Raw genomic sequence first — 17989 nt, 5'->3', positions numbered from 1 at the left:
AGGGGAATAACATGACCATTAGCCCAGCTGTAGAGGTCATGACCCTTAGGCTCCAGGGCCTTATCACAAGGCATGAGACCCAAGCAGGATCAGACTGCTGTAGGGAGTAGAGCACAGGCCTGAGGGTAAAGATATGGAGATTGGGCCTGTCCTGGAATCTCTGATTCCTTTCTAGTTTTGCCTGTTACCCATCATTAGCCACAAGCAAGCCACTCCACGGAGGAGTGACCCTTCCCAAAGAGAAAAGGACTATATCAGTGCAGTCTGTGCACAAGCTCGGGGCAACCCTCCCACTGCCCACCTGTGACTATGCAGGTGCTTCCTTTCATCAACTCTCTCCCTCTGCAGGGCAGCAGCCTCCTGCCTGCCCGTGCCTCAAGGCCACCCACCTGCAACCATGCAGGCCTCTCTCAGCAAACCTGTCTCTTTCCCTTTCCCTAATAAACCTGCTCTTTAAATATAACTAATGTCTCTGCCTCATGGAGAAACCTGCCTGGGAAATTTGCCGCGTGCCGCTGAAACGGGAGCTCTGGTGAAACCTTTCCCAAAGTGAACCCAAGGACCCCACAACTCCACAAAATAACATCACTACTATAGTTTTTCTCGTCTTAGATCTTGGTGTATTTTTTTCTAAATAACATAAACCTGGATTTTTGAAACTAGTATGTCCATCTTGCTTTAATTAGACATGAGATCTATTTATATTGACTGTAGTTACTTATTGGACTAACGTTCACCTTCTTATTTTTACCTTTTATTTTTATTATTTTGATTTTGATTTCCCAATTTCCACCAAAGGGCCAAATGGTTTTAATATGAATATTATTTACTTACTACTACTATTGAATACTTCCTTTTAACCATTTCAACGCTCTATTTTTATTTTTGAAAATATATCACACATTGTTATTTTATACTCTGTTGATTAATTCCTGTGACTATAATCCTCAAGTGTTCATGTAACAGGGTGGTCCCCAGGAAAGGGGGAGTTTCCTTGCCCCACCCAAGGGAGGGTGGAGCTGAGCAGGAAGAGGAAAAGCTGCAGAAGAGACTGAGGAAGGGAGCAGGATGGAGCCAGGAGACCTGGAGGAGCTGCATGGAGCCTAGAGACACGTGAAGAAACTGTGCTTGTCTTTTGGTTGTGGACTGGGTGACACAGATGTGGGTGAGACCCGTGGGGAGGTGACAATGGCAGCTTTTATCTTGATGTTGATTTTGCTCTTTTCCTTCCGGACTTATCTGGTTGTTTCTGACCCTTTGCTGTGGGTCCCCACTGGAAGGTGCTTTAGACTTGTGGCAGGCTTTGGGGCCTTGCTCTGGGCCAATCCCATTTGGATGGACTTTTACCCACGAGGGGACGGGTAACTTCGGGTGCTTAATTTAAAAACTAAATTCTTTGCCTTTCCTATATTGTTTCCTAATTAAAGTTCCTTCCCATTAAAGTCTCCTATGTTTTGTGTTGATGTGGCGGATGGCAGAACCCATTTAGAATAGGCAGGTTTGCGGGGTTTGGGCTGCCCCTCTCCCTGCCCTATAACATTCAGAACTACACATTGTTAATTTTACTGATTCATATTCATGATGACTTACTTATGCCTGTATTTTATTATTTTGATTCTTCTTTCCTAGAAGTTTAACTGTGAAAATTCTTTGATAATTTGGTTTAAACTAAATCTGTCAGAAAAGATTTGTGTTTGTTTGGGCCAGATGCTAAACTTTTGTCTTAGAGTTTCTCAGATCTTAAAGACACTGTGCACTCTACCTCTGAATCTGGGTGATTGTGGGCTTCTATTAGGAATTATCAGGGAGGTATTTTCTTTTTCTCCTTCTCCTAGAATGAATAGAACATGTTTATGTAGAGACGATTTATTTTTTTTTCTAATTTACTCAACTAGAGTATTGCTTTTCAGATTCAATTTCTTCTTATAAGTAGTACCCCCTTATCTGCAGTTTCACTTTTCATAGTTTCAGTTACCTCTCTTTAAATGTGGTCCAAAAATATTATGCATAATAAGATATTTGGGGGGAAAGAGAGAGGACACATTAATATAAATTTTATTATAATATATTGTTATAATTCTGTTTTATTGTTAGTTATTATTAATTTCTTTTTTTAAAGATTTATTTATGGATACAAGAGATGGGGTACAGGCCAGAGGTGTGGGGGATGAGAGGATTCACCAGAGACAGAGTGGGGAACAGAACAGGCAGATTGACGGGAGTACAGTGCTGAGGGGAGCAGTGGGTGAGGCAGGAGAGCTCTGCTGCGCCATGTGGGTTGCTCCCTGGCGGGGCATCAAACTTGTGCTGCAGAGGCTGCTGACAGCTTCATAGGTTGCGTCAACCCTTGCGTCTAGGCAGGCCCCTATTAATTTCTTATTGTGTCTAATTTATAAATTTAACTTTATCATTGGTATTTAAAGGAAAAAACATAGTAAATATATAGGTTTCAGTACCACACACAGCTTCAGGCATCTGCGGGGGTTCTTTGACTATATCCTCCAGGGAGTAGGGAGAACTACTATGTTGTGGCCTTGAAGACATAGCTCTAAAATCACTAGACAGGCAGACAAAAGCCAGCTCAGAGCTTCTGTTAGCACAAATGTCATGCCACCAGGCTGGATACATTTTAAAAAGATGCATTCCTCTGGGTTGACTCAAGCTTGTGCCATGACACAGGCCTCGAGGAGCTGAGTGTGGGCTGATTATCGCCTACTCTTCAACATGACTGGGTGCTCTTGTGTAAGTACAGCTTCTTCAGTGTATATAGAGGCCTATTGCAGTGTTTTCTTACCTTTGGGGGTTTATTCTTTCTCATACTTTCTATAACTTTACCTTTTCCACTAGAGTTAGCCATGTATTGTAAGAATGTTTTAAAAATACTGCATCCATCATTATTGGTTATATATCCTGAGAATTTTCCTCTGAATACTAGTCTTGTCAAATGGTGGGAAACAGAAGCTACCTCACCCATTTTCAGTTAGGTTTATTCTTTCATTCCTTCAAAAGATATTTACTGAAGAGAGTTTACATGAGGCTCTGTGCTTGGAACTACAATACAGTGGTAGATGCAGCAAAGTCCCTGCCTTCATAAAGCATTTAGTTGAGTGGTTCTTTGTTATCATCTTGGCTTAGGTTACAGTGATTTCTTTCTCAGGAGTAGATTCCTTAAGAAAGGGGAGGGTCATAGGAAGCAAGAGTTTGCACATAACTTTGAAATCTGTCTAAGTGTTTTCCAGTACATTTGTGTGCCTTGGGAAACCACATAAAACCAAGCTGAAGGATGGTACTTTGCTAATACCAACCTTCCACATCTGTTTTGAATAAACGAAGGACCACCCCTTAAGACAGTCCATTTTCAGAGCGGAGGAGTTTGTTTGGTTAGAAACTTTAACATTCCAGTCTCAATCCCACTGTCTCCTCTACTTCCAGAGGCTATTTTGCAAACTAGTCAATCAGGTCTGGGCTATGTAAATATCCTGAGCAAAACCCACATAATCCAGGGGATTGATCTTCTAATTTTTCTCCTGGTGCTTTTTATTCCGTGGTCTCTTCTGCAGCTACTATTATAGCTGCTGATGCTTTTTTACCACTACTTATTCAGGCCACTTACAGATCATTCTCCACAGGCAGGGCTCCTCACAGTGTGCTCAAAGAATGTGGCTCTCACTGTCACGCCACATCAGAAATTGTCTATGGTACCGTGGGTAGTTGTGCCTGCCAAGTCTGGTCCAGTGACACTGGTTCAATGCTATTTTGACTCCAATCTCACATCTATTTCAGTGGGCATTGGAAGTACAGTGTTTCTCTTTTACCTGACTAAGCTGTCGCTCTAGTCACTGTCTGGGAAAGAACAGGTAGTAAGAGTGGGGGGTTCCGGGGGAGGAAGAGGGAAGTCACATGCCAAGCCATTTTGACTCAAGTTTGATGCGCTCTTGTAATTATTTTCCATAGTAAGGCATCTGCCTGTTCCCAGGAACATGGGGATCCATACCCACAACACTTTTTTTTTTTAAGTTTCCTCTTTTCCTTAGACTCTTGGTTTATGTCTGTGAATGAAAATGGAACCATCTTTTAGGACTTCTCTACGACCTTTCCTACTGAAAATCAGGCACACACTGAGGGTTCTAAAGAAAGTCCTTAGCCTCCCTGCTGGTGCAAGGGGTTAAGCACAGCACTATGAAGCTATCTGCAGCCTCTGCAGCATGAGTTCTATGCCCTGCCAGCCAGGGAGCTACCCACATGGCACAGCAGACCTCTCCTGTCTTGCGTGCTGCTCCCCACAGCAGTGTATTTCAGTACATCTGCCTGTTCTGCTCCCCACTCTGTCTCTCACCCCCCTGCACCTCTGGCCTATACCCCAGTTTTTGTATCCATACTTAAATAAATCTTTAAAAAAAAAAGAGAGAAGCAATGTGAAACATAAACTTTTATAAACTCAACCTGTGTTACTGCATGAACTTAACTCTATAAAATGGCATTCAATGATGTCATATATTGTGAAAATTAATATAGAGAAACCTCATTTAAATGTGGTCGTATGCCTAGAAGAGAGTTCACATACATGAATAGTCAGTGTCCACCACAGAATTCAATTGGAAAAGACTTGTCTTGATCTTCCCCAGGAAGTGATGCTGTTTTGCTTCCCCACCAGGAGCAAGGAGATTCCTCCTTGTGCAGTGACAGCTCAGCCAATGAGAGAATTCCATAACCAACAAATGGAATGTCCCTACATTTTGAACTCCCGGTTTCCTCCAGTGGAATCTCCCTTTATAACAACCCCTCTAATAAGAACATTTCTTTTTTTTCCCTAGGGTAGTATATATTTTTTTTGCCATGAGTTCCATGTTACAAATTGTTTTTTGTTGTTTCTGAGCAAAACCCATTTTGCTGAATAAATAATTGCTTATTTGTTTGAGGTAAATATTATTGATAATAAAACATATTTTACCCTCTTATTTCATATATAAAGTAATTAAAGTGCCAGACTATTAATGTAGTCTGTGTTAGGTAGTGAGGATAATTTGATGGCCGAGATAGGATCCAGAATTCTTGATTTCCTTTAACTAGATTTATTATCTACCAGACAGTGAAGATGCAGAGATAATGTATTACTCAACTTTGAATATCCAAAGGCATGCAACTCAAATTGTTAAACTGAAATAATACATCTTATACTCTTTCTATTTTTATTTTTTAAAGATTTATTTATACAAGCACTGGGGGTACAGGCCAGAGGCACGGGAAAGTGAGAGAATCGCCAGAGACAGAGCAGGGAGCAGAACAGGCAAAAGGACCAAAGTACACTGCTGAGGAGAGCAGCAGGTGAGACAGGAGAGGTCTGCCTCGCCATGTGGGAATCTCAGCTGCCTGGCCAGCTGAGAATTGAACCGGTGCTGCAGAGGCTGCTGACAACTTCACAGCGCTGCGCTCAACCCGCTGTGTCACTGGGGAGGCCCTTATACTCTTTCTAAATGTAGCTATTTTCTGTGTTTTTATTGGATAATATTTTTTAAAAATGAACTTTACTTGAGGTGTAACTTGCAGTAAAAATGTACATATTTTTAAGTGTACATTTTGATGAATTTTGATAATCGTTACTACCCACACCTATGCTACCGGTAACCACTGGATTCTATTTCCACTTTCAGTTCCATGGATCAATTGACCATGAGATCCCATAGAGTCACTGTGGAGCGGCAACTCCAGTTTAAGGGAATAAGCATGTTCAGGCCTCTCTCTGTCAGAGTCAGATGAAGCAGGGGTGGGTGTGTGGCACAGCTCCAACCACAATCGAGGGAATACCTCAGTTTGACAGATTTGAGATAAATGTACCTGATATTAGTAATAGTTGGGAGTGGCCTTTCAAAAGAAGATTATCATCACTCAATAGAACTTAAACAGAAAGGAGAATTATAATGCTTTTGAGGAAAAATCTAGAAAATTTTGCTGCAGATGGAAAGAACAGTTGCCTGAAAGCAGACTCTATTGCTACGCTAGAAAACATGGATCATGTGGTGTACTGTTTACTATGATGGTTGCCAATGGTTGTTCCTATCACTGTGCACACATTCTATGCCTTTTAAGAGGTGAAGTTCTTGAATTTGGGTTGGTTTTCTGACTTGCTTGGACCAAAGCATGGGTCATAAGCGATGCTATAGGACTTTGGGGCCTACACTGTAAAGACCTTGTAGCTTCTGTTTCTATCCACTCAGATACCAAGTGCCATATAAAGAAGATTGGGCTATTGCTAAGAGACCACATGAAGAGAGAGAAGCCCTGGAAGATTAGAATCCATATAGAAGAAAAATTAGGCACTGCAGTTGACAGGCAACACCAACTCCCAAATATGTAAGTGAGGCCACTTTGGATTCTTCATTCAGTGTTGAGCCCCTTAGATGACAGCACATGGATCAGAGATGAGGCATCCTATTAAGCCCTGCTTGAATGTCTTCCACAAAGAATCATGAGCAATAAAAATGGTTGTCATTAGGTTTTAGGGGTATGTAGCCATAGATAATGGAAACTGTTTCAAAGGTTGGCCATAGATGAAGTAGAGTGACTCCTATTGGCATTTGTTTGGTGTCTTGTTGCTTATGGCAGTAATTGGGGTTACATGTTTTTAAGGTGAAGCTTGAGGTGTCTCAGTCAGATAGCATGAAAGTGTCAGATCTCTTCCACTGGACCATGTAATGGATAGGCAGATTCCCAATCCAGAGCCACTTAACTATTTCCATCTGGTTTGGTTTGACATCCAGAAGGCACAAAAGACAAAGGAATGAATCACTGGTATAGGGAGATCAGTTGCATGTCTGTGTGAGTGTGAGTGAGTTGGTAGGTGAGGGTACTAAAGGTGTCCTACATAAGCATATAGTTTAAATTGTCAGACTGACTTTGCTTGCAAATGGTCCCTGGTATTGAACTGTGGTACTAAATTTGGACATAGCAAATCTCAGTTCTGGTATCCAGGCCTTATTCTCTGAATTGTCACTTGCCTGTTATTCCACTCTATTTAGTGGGAAGACAGGAGGATCTAGCCTTACTCTTATCAGTCTGTTTTTCTGGGGATTAAGTTTCTGGCCTTGACCCACAGCCTGGCAGTCCCTGACCCAAGCTGCCAGTGTTCTAGTGCCTGCATCTCTTGATACCACCTGTTTAGGACTTTGCCTTGCTGTCTGTTCAAACCCCTCATCTCTCCCTGTTAAGATTTCCCTACGTGTCCTGACTACCACCTGTTGTTTGCTGACATTTGTATGGTACCATGTTCCATCTGTGTTTTTTTCCACTTCCTTATAGCTCCTGGAATTTGATTTTTCTGTCTTCATTTCCTACCAGGTCCTTACTGAATCTGCTCCATTCTGTTGAAATGGTGGGGCAAATAAGGCCATGTCTAAAACAGTCTAATTCTTCTTCTACACAATTATCTTTAGATTTTTGATAACAGCCTTTCTGTCACCTTTAGTCACATATGTAGACTAAATTTTGCTGGCTCCCACATTACCAAGGTTACCATGTAGGGATATAATTTAGCTTGTCAATATTCCTTTTAAAAGGTGGTATAAGGTCTCCCCGGCGGCGCGGGTTGAGCGCAGAACTGTCAAGCTGTCTCCAGCCTATACAGTGGGGGTTTGATTCCTGGCCAGCCAGGGAGATACCTGCATGGGGCACCAGACCTCTCCTGTCTCACCAGCTGCTCTCCTCAACAGTGTACTTCGGTCCATCTGCTTGTTCTGCTCCCCGCCCTGTCTCTGGTGAATTCTCTCACCCTCCTGTGCCTCTGGCCTGTACCCCAGTCCTTATATAAATAAAAATAAATCTTTAAAAAAAAAGGTGGCATAAAAGTGATACTTCAACAGAGATGACAGTAGGAATATCATTTCTTATGATAAGGACATCATATTTTATTAATTATGTCTACATTTGTTATTATATAGCATTAGCATTTTAAAGGCATTTCATCAGGCACAGATCAAGGTTTTATGGGCTCTAAATTTTGCATAACTTTAAGGACACTTCAATATAAAAAAGTTAACATAGTTTCAAGGCCTGTGAAGATGAGGAACCCTGAAGCTTAAATCTCACAATCTCATTGCAAACTTTCCTGGAAGTTTATAATGGTATTCTCTGGTAAAATTCTGGGATCTTCTTTACCAGAACTGCTGTCTAGTCAGGCTTCCTCTCTCTCGAGCACAGCACCATATTAAGTTAATTTGGGTACTTACTATATGGGAGATTAAATAAATTAATAAATGTGAGGTACTAAACAAAGCCTAACATATAAAGCACACAAAAATGTTAGCTATTCTTATTTTCTATTATTAGCAGTACCTTAGCAAATAATTTTTTTCATATTTGAAACCTGATTCCAGAATTTTTCTTATTTATTTTTAAATGAGATACCATTGTTTTATATCCTTGTTAACATTTTGAGGGTAGAGGATTTTTCCCCACAGATGTGCTCACCACAACTCTCCCAACACCAAAGCACCCATAGTCCTCAACCATAGTCCATTGTCTTGGAAAATAATTTATCTTAATTTTCTCTTTGATGTAATTGAAGATCATTCTTGTACTGTCCTTTTCATGTTATTGTGAGGAACAAATGATATGTGAATATGCTATGTTAATTGAAAAGCATCAAGCACATGGACAGCATTGGAACTGAGGTTTCATTTGGCATTAATTTTATTATTTTAAGATTTATTTTATTTATGCATACAAGAGCTAGGGTGTGGGCCAGAGATGAGCGGTGTGTGAGAGGATTCACCAGAGACAGAGCGGGGAGCAAAGCAGGCGCATCTACTGAAATACACTGCTGAGGGGAGCAGATGGGGAGACAGGAGAGGTCTGCTGCGCCATATGGGTTATCTCCCTTGCCAGGTATCGAACTCATGCTGCAGTGGCTGTGGCTGACTTCATAGTGCTGACACCTAACCCCTTGCATCACCAGGGAGGCTGGGCATTGTTAATTTTTAGAAAAGATTGTGTTAGGGAGGAAAAAGAGAGACTTGACTTTGATCCAGGTGAAATCACTAAAGACCTCAGTAGAGATGGGAGGAGACAGAGGAGGAGAGATGCACAAGTGGGAAATGCTTGAGGCCACCCACCAGAACACACCCTTTGATATGCCAGCATTCAGAAAAGATGATGTAAGTAGATTGACTAGGAGAGAAAGGGGTGTAATTCAACACTATAACAGGGGAGTAGCTTGTGTGTGTGTGTGTGTGTGTGTGTGTGTGTTTCCATACTGGCCTAAGCTAGTTTTCTCCCTCTTCTCCAGTCATGTCCTAGTCTTGTATCCCAGTTTCCAAGTCTCTGCCTGGAGATCCTATTCACTGGTTGGGTTCAGTGTAACACCCTCCTTGACGGGGTTACCCCAATTCCACCAAGAATAAATGCTTCCTTCTCAAGGCCCTGTCTGTGAACGCATAGTCTTGTATCCCAGGTTCCAAGTCTCTGCCTGGAGATCCTATTCACTGGTTGGGTTCAGTGTAACAGCCTCCTCGACGGGGTTACCCCAATTCCACCAAGAATAAATGCTTCCTTCTCAAGGCCCTGTCTGTGAACGCACGTCATCCTAGCCTGAGAAGGGGCACAGTTTTCCTTCTACGGGTCTCCAGGGCCGAGTTTTGTGTCTGCCACCAAACAGCTGCTCAATAAATCCTTCCTCAGTGGATTAATTTTGAAGAAATGACTTAGAAAGTTGCTACAAAGGGGCCGCCCTGGTGGTGCAGGCGGTTGAGCGCCGCACTGTGAAGCTGTTCGCAGCCTCTGCAGCGCGGGTTCGATCCCTGATGGCTGGCGAGAATCCCACATGGCGCACAGACCTCTCCTGTCTCACCCACTGCTCCCCTCAGCAGTGCGTTTCATCAGTCTGCCTGTTCTGTTCCCCGCTCTGTCTCTGATGAATCCTCTCACCCTCCCGTGCATCTGGCCTGTACCCTGTTTCTTGTATAAATAAATAAATAAATCTTCAAAAAAAATTTTTCTTAAAAAAAAAGCTGCTACAAGGGCACTGCGGGCACAGACGCCCCGTAAGGCCTCCCCGCCGAGGCAGGCAGCAGCAGTCACCCCCAGGGCAGCCGGGAGGGTAAGACACACCCCCGCCCGCGGCTCGCGGCGACCGCGCGTGGCAAATCCCGCGCGAAGGGCCGCCCCGCCGGCGCGGGGGCGTGACGGAGCGCAGGGGGCGTGGCGCGCGGGGTTTCCGCGCGGGGCGTGCGCCTGGCGGGGGCGCGGGAGGGGCTTCCGCCGCCAGGGGGCGGGGCTGGCGCGCCGAGGCGTCTGACGGCCCCAGCCAGGGAATTTCAATTTGAAACCTAGCGGAGGGAGGAGGCGGCCGGCGCCCCGGCGGCTGGGGCAGAAGCGGGACGGGTCCCCGCGGCAGACGAGCTCCTGGGGTGCGGCGTCCGGGTGAGGACGGAGGAATGGCGGATGGGGAGGGGGCCGCCGTGGGCCGGGCGGCCGGTCCCTGCGGGGCTGCAGGGGGGCGCGGGGCTCCCCTCTGCCTGCAGCTGGAAGCTGATCCCGGGCAGGAAGCGGTGGCGGGACGGTCCCGCTGGGGGGAGGGCGGCCGAACATGGGATTTTTTCCTGCTCCTTCTCTCCTCTTCCTCTCCCCGACCCAGTCTCGCCCGCTCTGGCTGCACCGGGCTGGATCCCTCCACCCCGGCTCCGCTGCGTTCTCCGCTTCCCTCCTGGGGGGCCGGGTCTCGTCGGAGCCGGGAGAGTGGGGGGCACGGAGAGGTCCGCGCCGGCCCCGCCAGCGAGCGGGGGCGCAGGCCCCCGAGGGGCGGCTGCGTTGGGGATCCGGCTCCATCGCGGGCCCGGGGTGCGGCGCGTGAGCGCGCCCCTGTGTGGAGTAGCCGCCGCCTTCTGCGCCCCGCGAAGTGCGCAGGGGCTCTGGGAACGCGGCTGCGGCGATGCCCTTCGGGGGGATGATTTTGGGGGAGCAAACGCGGGCGAGGGCGCCTCGGCTCCCCCAGCCCGCCGCGCGCGTGGGCACTGCGGGGAGCTGGGCGAGGCTGGCACGCGCGGGTCCTCGCTGCAGCCCGGGGGGCGCCGGCGACCCTGGCCGAGGCGGAGAGGCGCGCGCGTGCTGCGCCCCATCCTTAAAATTTCGACCCCCAGGCCCTCTTTCCACGGACGGCTGGATTTTCTCCTCCAGGGTTGGCGATCATTTTCAGATGAGTGCTGGGGAGGGAGAGGGAGTCAGAGTAGGGTTGGAGCCTGACACTCTCTGCCCTAGCAGTATCCGGTGTGTCCTGGAGGACATCCACTCTTGTCTTCACCAGTTCTCTCACTTCCTCTGAGGTCAAGGTTTTTGCATGAGGTTAGAACAGTTCTCGCCTAGACTTTATTATTTTTGGGAGGGGTCTCTGTGTGGAACCCTTCCTACGGACGTAGCATGCCTCAAATTGAATTCCCCATCACTGCAACCGCAGCACTGGTGGATGACAGGGAGGGTGGAACCTCGAGGAGCTGTGTTGTATTATCTCTTTTGGGAACCACATCACATTCTTTTCACACGCTCTTGAACTTCTTGCATCTGAAATGGCATGTGTGTGTCTGCGTCCTCTCCTTCTTAATATCATTTAAGCTTATTTTCAGTGACTCACAAGTTTTTCCTTTGTTTTTCCTTCTTCAGTTTCTTCTTTTTATCGCCTTGTTTTTTCCTTCTCTCACTAGAATCCATTATTATTATAGTGTGTATACTATTGTGTTCAGAATTAGAATTTTAGTCCATGTCCTATCATATATCTCCTTGGCTTTTAGTACTTGAGGGAAACGGAGTAAATTTCTTGGCTGCAGGATCCGGAATGTAGAACTCTCAGGTTTTGAACAGGTTTTGCTGGGAAAGGACTAGTACTTAATCCTATTCAGTTTCTGTTTGTAGGCTCTTTGCTGTGAGAAATCACTGGATTGCTGCTGCAGCCACTGATGGGGCTGCATTGTAATGCAAAGTTGGATATGATAAGGGCCTACCAAGTACATCCATCGGGCTGATACAACTTTTAAGGAGGTAGGCTGAGTCACTTGTTAAAGCGGAAGTGATCAGTCCTGTGATTCAGTTTGAGAACCACCATGAAATCTCACATATCTACTCCGTGGAGATTTTTGGAGAACTGTACAAGTGGTGATGGCTTGGAACAATAGTGTGGATTTAGGCTAATTTAATCCTATCCTGTCTTCCTCATTTCTTGGGCAGAATTCCCACTGAAGTCAGTAGTTGTCTTGTGTGCAGACTGACTGCTGAGAACAAGAGGCTGCTCATTTATAGTAAAAGAAGAGGATAGCTTGCTTCTCCTCTTTTAAAACATACCCCTTTGAGAAAGACATTCTCATCTTTAATCTTTCCCTTCTTGAAGTAGTCATAGATCTATGTAAAGAGCTTCCAGAGAAATTAAATGAATGAATTGAGCCTCCAACCTCAAATGCCTGTTATCTACATTGGATGTGGATTGCTTAGAAGGATTAAAAGTGATAAAAAAAATCATTTAATGAAGCTAGAATTTCAGTAAAAGTGTTACTAATGTGTCTAAAAAATTTAAGCTGCTATTGAAATATTTTCAGCTGTTTGTTTTAAGCTGTGCATATATACAATATGGCATGTATAAAAAATATGAAATTTAAGTCCAATAGAAAGATGCAAATTTGCAGATTTAGGAGGAGAGACCCACCAAAAAATAGCTATGCAAATATAAAACAAATTCAGATCGCTTTTTCTGTATTTGAAGAGGTAGCTTTCAGTAGTTTTCTTGTACATAGGCCTTAGTGACTGTTTAGACTCGTTATTAGATTTGTGAGCACTTGGAGGTTTCTAGCTAACTTTGTGCTCATCTTACTTGGTGATTTGTTAGTTAGTTCCTATGCTTCTTGTGGTTTACCCTTTTAAAATTACCAGTTATAGAGAATTGAATTTGGAAAATGTATCCAGTCCCCAGATTTTAAAAATAGATATTTAAAAATCATAACCATGTCCACATGTACTGCCCAATCATTTGCTTTCAACTAAAAATACTTGCAAAGATGACAAAGCAGTCCTCAACCAAAATATTTATTGGTAAAATTACTCTGTAATTAGTAATATTGTATAGTTATGTTTAACATTGGGTTTTGCTCTGAACCACCACTCTCATATTACTGTGTGGCTAGAGAACTACAAAGATTCTGTCTTTTCCATTTTATTTAGGAATGTGAGGTTTATAATTTATATAGCAGAATACTAAACATTTTTGAAGATTTCACTTTGTTTCTGTTTCAAAGGGAAAAAGTATAGGCTACTTTCTTAGCTTTTTAAAACTGAAATAGACTTTAAAAGTTGTATGTGGACATTTTTGAAAAGTGCGAATTGCTAGTATTTTTATAAGGTGATAAAATAGTTTATATGGATCAAAACTGCCCACAGTAAACATTTGCATTTCTAAAATTTGTATTGTTAACTTAGTGAAAACAAAGGAAATGTGCCTACCTCCCTAACTCCACCTTTATTTGGAGACATTTCCAGTAGCCTTGTTTGTTTTTTCAGATTGAGAATTACTGTACCTAACCACTGGATGCCCTTACAGATTTAAAAGCCTCAAGTAAATGTTTATGCTGGCTTCAGTAGTCAGCAAATACATGCCAAAACCCTAATTTACTGCCCTTTATAGAATCTTGGACTCTCAGGGCTAGACCTTCAGCAGTCAGCAGATCTACTGTCAACCCTCGTCCCCTCCCCTCAACATAGAAACATTTCCAGTCTCTTTGGAAGGTCTGAGTTAATAAAAGATTTGTATATGGTTCCCCCACACATTCCAGACACAGCACCCTTTGGGAATGCCATGTTTTGGCACAAATCAGCAACTTTATAGTCACAAAATTTCTGTCATTCTTTTTTTTTTTTTTAAAAAAAGATTTATTTTTATTTATTTATTTTATTTATTTATACAAGCACTGGGTACAGTCAGAAGCGCGGGAGGGTGAGAGAATTCACCAGAGCCAGAGTGGGAAGCAGAGCAGGCAGACTGACGAAGTACACTGCTGAGGGAAGCAGCGGGCGGCAGGAGAGGTCTGTGCGCCATGTGGGACTCTCCTCCGGTGGCCAGGGTGCAGCCGGGGATCGAACCGGCACCACAGAGGCTGCAGGCGGCTTTGCAACCCAGCGCTCAACCGCTGCGCCACCTGGGAGGCCCAATTTCTGTCATTCTTCTGACTGGGCAGGGGTACCCCAGACTAAAATCTAAAATCGAGTCAGTGCCTGGTGTCATTAACTATAAGGGGATGGCCTCCAAGAATATTAGTATCATTATTTAAAAGTTACAGGTAAGCCAAAAAGGAAAGAAACCATTTCTAGCAGTTTGGTTAACTGATAGTGATAACAGATGCTTTTATTAGTTTTTTTCCGCCAAAGTGTGTGTTGGTATGTGTGTTTGTATGAGAGAGGGTGTGTGAGTGAGAGAGAGAGAGAGAGAGAGAGAGAGAGAGAGAAACACCTATGCCATTGTTTCTATTTCATAAATTTGATGAAACAGTTTGTTGAACATTTATATAGTATATTGGAGGTGTTTTTAGTAAGGATCTCTGAAAATTGGCACTATTTCCATGTAGAAATACCATGTAAGTAATGCTTCGGATAGGGGATTCGCTTTTCTTCTGGATATTGTTTCCCTTAGTTTTGTGGTTGGCTGGAGATCTGTCTGGGTTTTCTTGATGTGTGTTTTTTCATGTCTAGCATAGTATTTGGGATATGTATTTTAATGAGAATTTTAGTGGTTTTCTCATTGTTAAAGTGATGTGTCTTACTCCTTACCCCTTAGCATAGGAATCGGCCTCATGTGACCTGTGAGCACATTTATACTACTTCTGGTTTTTCTTGAAATTGGACTAATTTCATATTCTTAGTTACTTTTAAAATGGAAATATGAGAGATTTTTGGGAACAGGTTTTGCAAGGGATTTGGAGAGAAGAATCTGCTGATCAAGTTCAGTTTTTATTTTTGAAGTTAAGGAATTTAAGTCTAATGAGATACTATACTATTTTTTCCTTTTTTTTTTTATGTTACCCTGTTTTGCACTTGAGTCCCCTCCTCTCCCATTGTGCTTATTTCCATTCAATTGAATTCTTTCATTTGTCCATTTTATCCAATTATCATGGTTAAACTGAATTCTGATATTATATTGGCTGCTTACATTCTTACCTCTGACCTTAATGAATGTGCTGTATTTCTTCATAGATTTTCTTCGATGGGGATACCGATTAGAAGTGATCAGTAATAAGTCTACGTTATTTGGTTCTTGTTAGATTGCCACTTAATGCCAGTTTAACTGTGGGTAAATTATTTCTGTAAGCCTCAGTTTCCTTATCTTTCATAGGGGGTTAACACTCATAACCTCATAGAGTTATATGAGGATTAAATGCTTATAAAATGCTTCACATAATGCCTGGTATCTGTGAAAATTGTTAGGTTAAAAAAAGACCTAGTGGTTTGCTTGTGAATATGTGGTAAGAAATTTTTTTGCAGTGCTCAGGGATAATTATCTGTGTGGAAGTACAGTCTTTGATATGAAACTGTATTTTCTACGATGAATCACAAGTTAAAACCACTTTTTAACAATTTCAGTACAGTATATGTGGAATTTTTTAACTTTTAGGAAACTTCGTTCAACAAACCGTCTGCCACTTTTGGTAGGGTACCAGAAAGCATCTCCATGCAAAGCTGTTTGGATCTAATTTCAGTAACAAAAGGGAGAATGTAGTCTTTTTTATTATGTTACTAGAGATGTCTGGTTCTGAGTGTACTATTTGCATGCATGTATCCCTTTCTCTGTAACTTCATAAACTTGTTGAAAGAAGGCTGTTAGTAGAATTTTTATCCAATGTGTTTAAGTCTCTTCATGTGGCATCAAATAAGACTGACATACATCTAGCATATCTTTTTGAACTTGAACTAGACCTGCAGACATGTTTTTTTCCCCCAATACGTTATTTTAAATTAGTTGCTAACATTAAGATATTGGGAGGTTCCATATAAATATATATTTTAGACTTTTCTGGAAAAATTGAGGGATCTTGGCAGCATTGGGCCTAGGGTCGTTCTTTGGAACAACCAACCATCAGTTAGAATTTAGTAGTTTCTGCTCCATTTTGGACAGGTCTTCCTCTTCCTATTTTGCCAAAGACCTTCCATTTTCCTTTTGCCTGACCTCTAGACTTTTTCATTCAAATTAGATATCTGTTTCCTTGAGACTATTGAGTTTGCACCCTTTTTACTAATTTTGACCTTATAGAAGGCGTTCCTGGGAATGGGGCTTTTCTGCCTTTTGAACCAGCAGTCTTTTCTGGTCTCTCCCTTTGTGAGTACTGGCCTTTGGGTCACTCATAGTTTATGTAGCCCAGCATACAGTAAGATATGAAAGCATGCTCTTTCTAGTTTCTTCTTAGGCTTTCTGCCTCATTGCGCATAAACGGATTCTCAGTTCTCAAATCCTAGTTTTACCCCACCAGCCTATAGCTGTACCTTATTTGTATGCTATTCAGCTTTTTCATTTCATCATTTACTATCTCAGTGTGTATCTCTAGATGATGAGAATTCTTTTGTAGACATAACTGGAATATCATTATCACACTAAACATTCCTGGATATCAGATATCCAATTGTTGGTATTCAAATTGATACTTATTTCAAGTATCAATTTTTGAGAAAGTTTGATGGAATCCAGTTCCATATATTTTGATTGGCTGATATAGCTTTAAACACTAATAAATTGCAGTTTCCCCTTTATATCTTTTTATTTTTTCCCCTTTTAGGGGAAATACTTTTTACTGAAGACCCACTGTCTTCCCAGGTATTTCCTACATCATTTATGCACATAATTCTATTTAATAATACTTAATCCTGATAAAAACATCCCAAGGGTATAAGGTTATGTTATTTTTTGGACATAAGAAGCTGAGGCTCAGAAAAGTTAATCAGCTTGTCCAAGTCACACAGCTTAGTAGAAGATCTCAGATTCAAACTCCATTTACTTTCCAGTTATTGTGGATGTAGATGTCAACTTTGAGGCCCATATAATTTAGAATACGTCCCCAGACATACATTCCTGTTCTTGTGAACACGGTATGGATACATCTTTTATTTTTTGTGGGAATAGGGGTATTGTTGTAATGAGTTGTGGCCAAGGAGAGATTCAGTGCCCCAGGTATAGCAGGCACAAAAGCCCTAGAGGGCCACAGTGACAAGCCTGCAAAGGACAGCCTCTTATACAACCACTGCTTTCTGAGCTCATACTTTCAGAATGGGGTGTTTGGTTTTCTTTTTTCCCTTTCATTTCATCACAACCTTGCCTTACCCTCCTCATAAGAACATCATTACTTCAAGGAAGCTCCCCCATTTCTTTGTTTCTTTGTAATTTATTTATTAAAGAAACTTGATTAGTTCTGTATATTTTCCTACAATATGAATTTTGCTCATTTCAAGCATGTAGTATAACCTGTCCCTCTGTCCTTTGTATGTTCCTGGTAGTTGGATCCAGAGACTAGGGCTAATTTAATTCCTTCCTTTCTCCCTCCCTTCCTTGCGCCATCCCTCCTCTATCTTCTTTGGGTAAGATTCTCTATAGTTGTAGACTTCTGTTTGTCACTTCTTGCTCGCTTTGTGTTCAGCCCTGTCTTGGCATCAGATGCTCTTATATTAACTGCTTTGTTTTCTGTTAACCTGTCCTGGACAAGTGGATTTTAAAAGTGCTGGTAGGCCAGTTTTGTTCTAGGTTCCATTGTAAGTAACCAGTGAGGTCAAGAACGTGAATAACAAAGAAGAAGAAGAAAATAACAGTTTTGGATCACAGTTGGCCCGTCAGCAACTGTATGACGGGGGATATTCCTCATCCTTCTTATAGCAACACCTTGAAATTGCTGTATGCAGCTTATTTTACAGAATTGAGGCTTAAAAAGCAGAATAATTTGCTCAAGGGCACATGACTTGTATGCTGTTATTTCCTCTGCTAGGGAGG

The 17989-nt window shown here is 42.6% G+C and overlaps 1 protein-coding gene across 1 annotated transcript in view; it reads left to right on the top strand.

Annotated features, from left to right (window-relative positions):
• Positions 1-10317: 10317 nt before the first annotated feature.
• The window catches only part of EPB41L2 (erythrocyte membrane protein band 4.1 like 2), a 196413-nt gene continuing 188741 nt past the window's right edge, over positions 10318-17989 (top strand). Inside the window, exon 1 of the mRNA XM_037520381.2 lies at positions 10318-10413. The gene's annotated coding sequence lies outside the window, so the exon portion shown is untranslated. The remainder of the gene's footprint in view (positions 10414-17989) is intronic.

The sequence above is a fragment of the Talpa occidentalis genome, unplaced genomic scaffold (genome assembly GCF_014898055.3).
Source record: "Talpa occidentalis isolate TD23 unplaced genomic scaffold, MPIMG_talOcc4v2.1 talOcc4.2, whole genome shotgun sequence".
NCBI classification, from domain to species: domain Eukaryota; kingdom Metazoa; phylum Chordata; class Mammalia; order Eulipotyphla; family Talpidae; genus Talpa; species Talpa occidentalis.
This window is presented reverse-complemented; position numbering and strand designations above follow the sequence as displayed.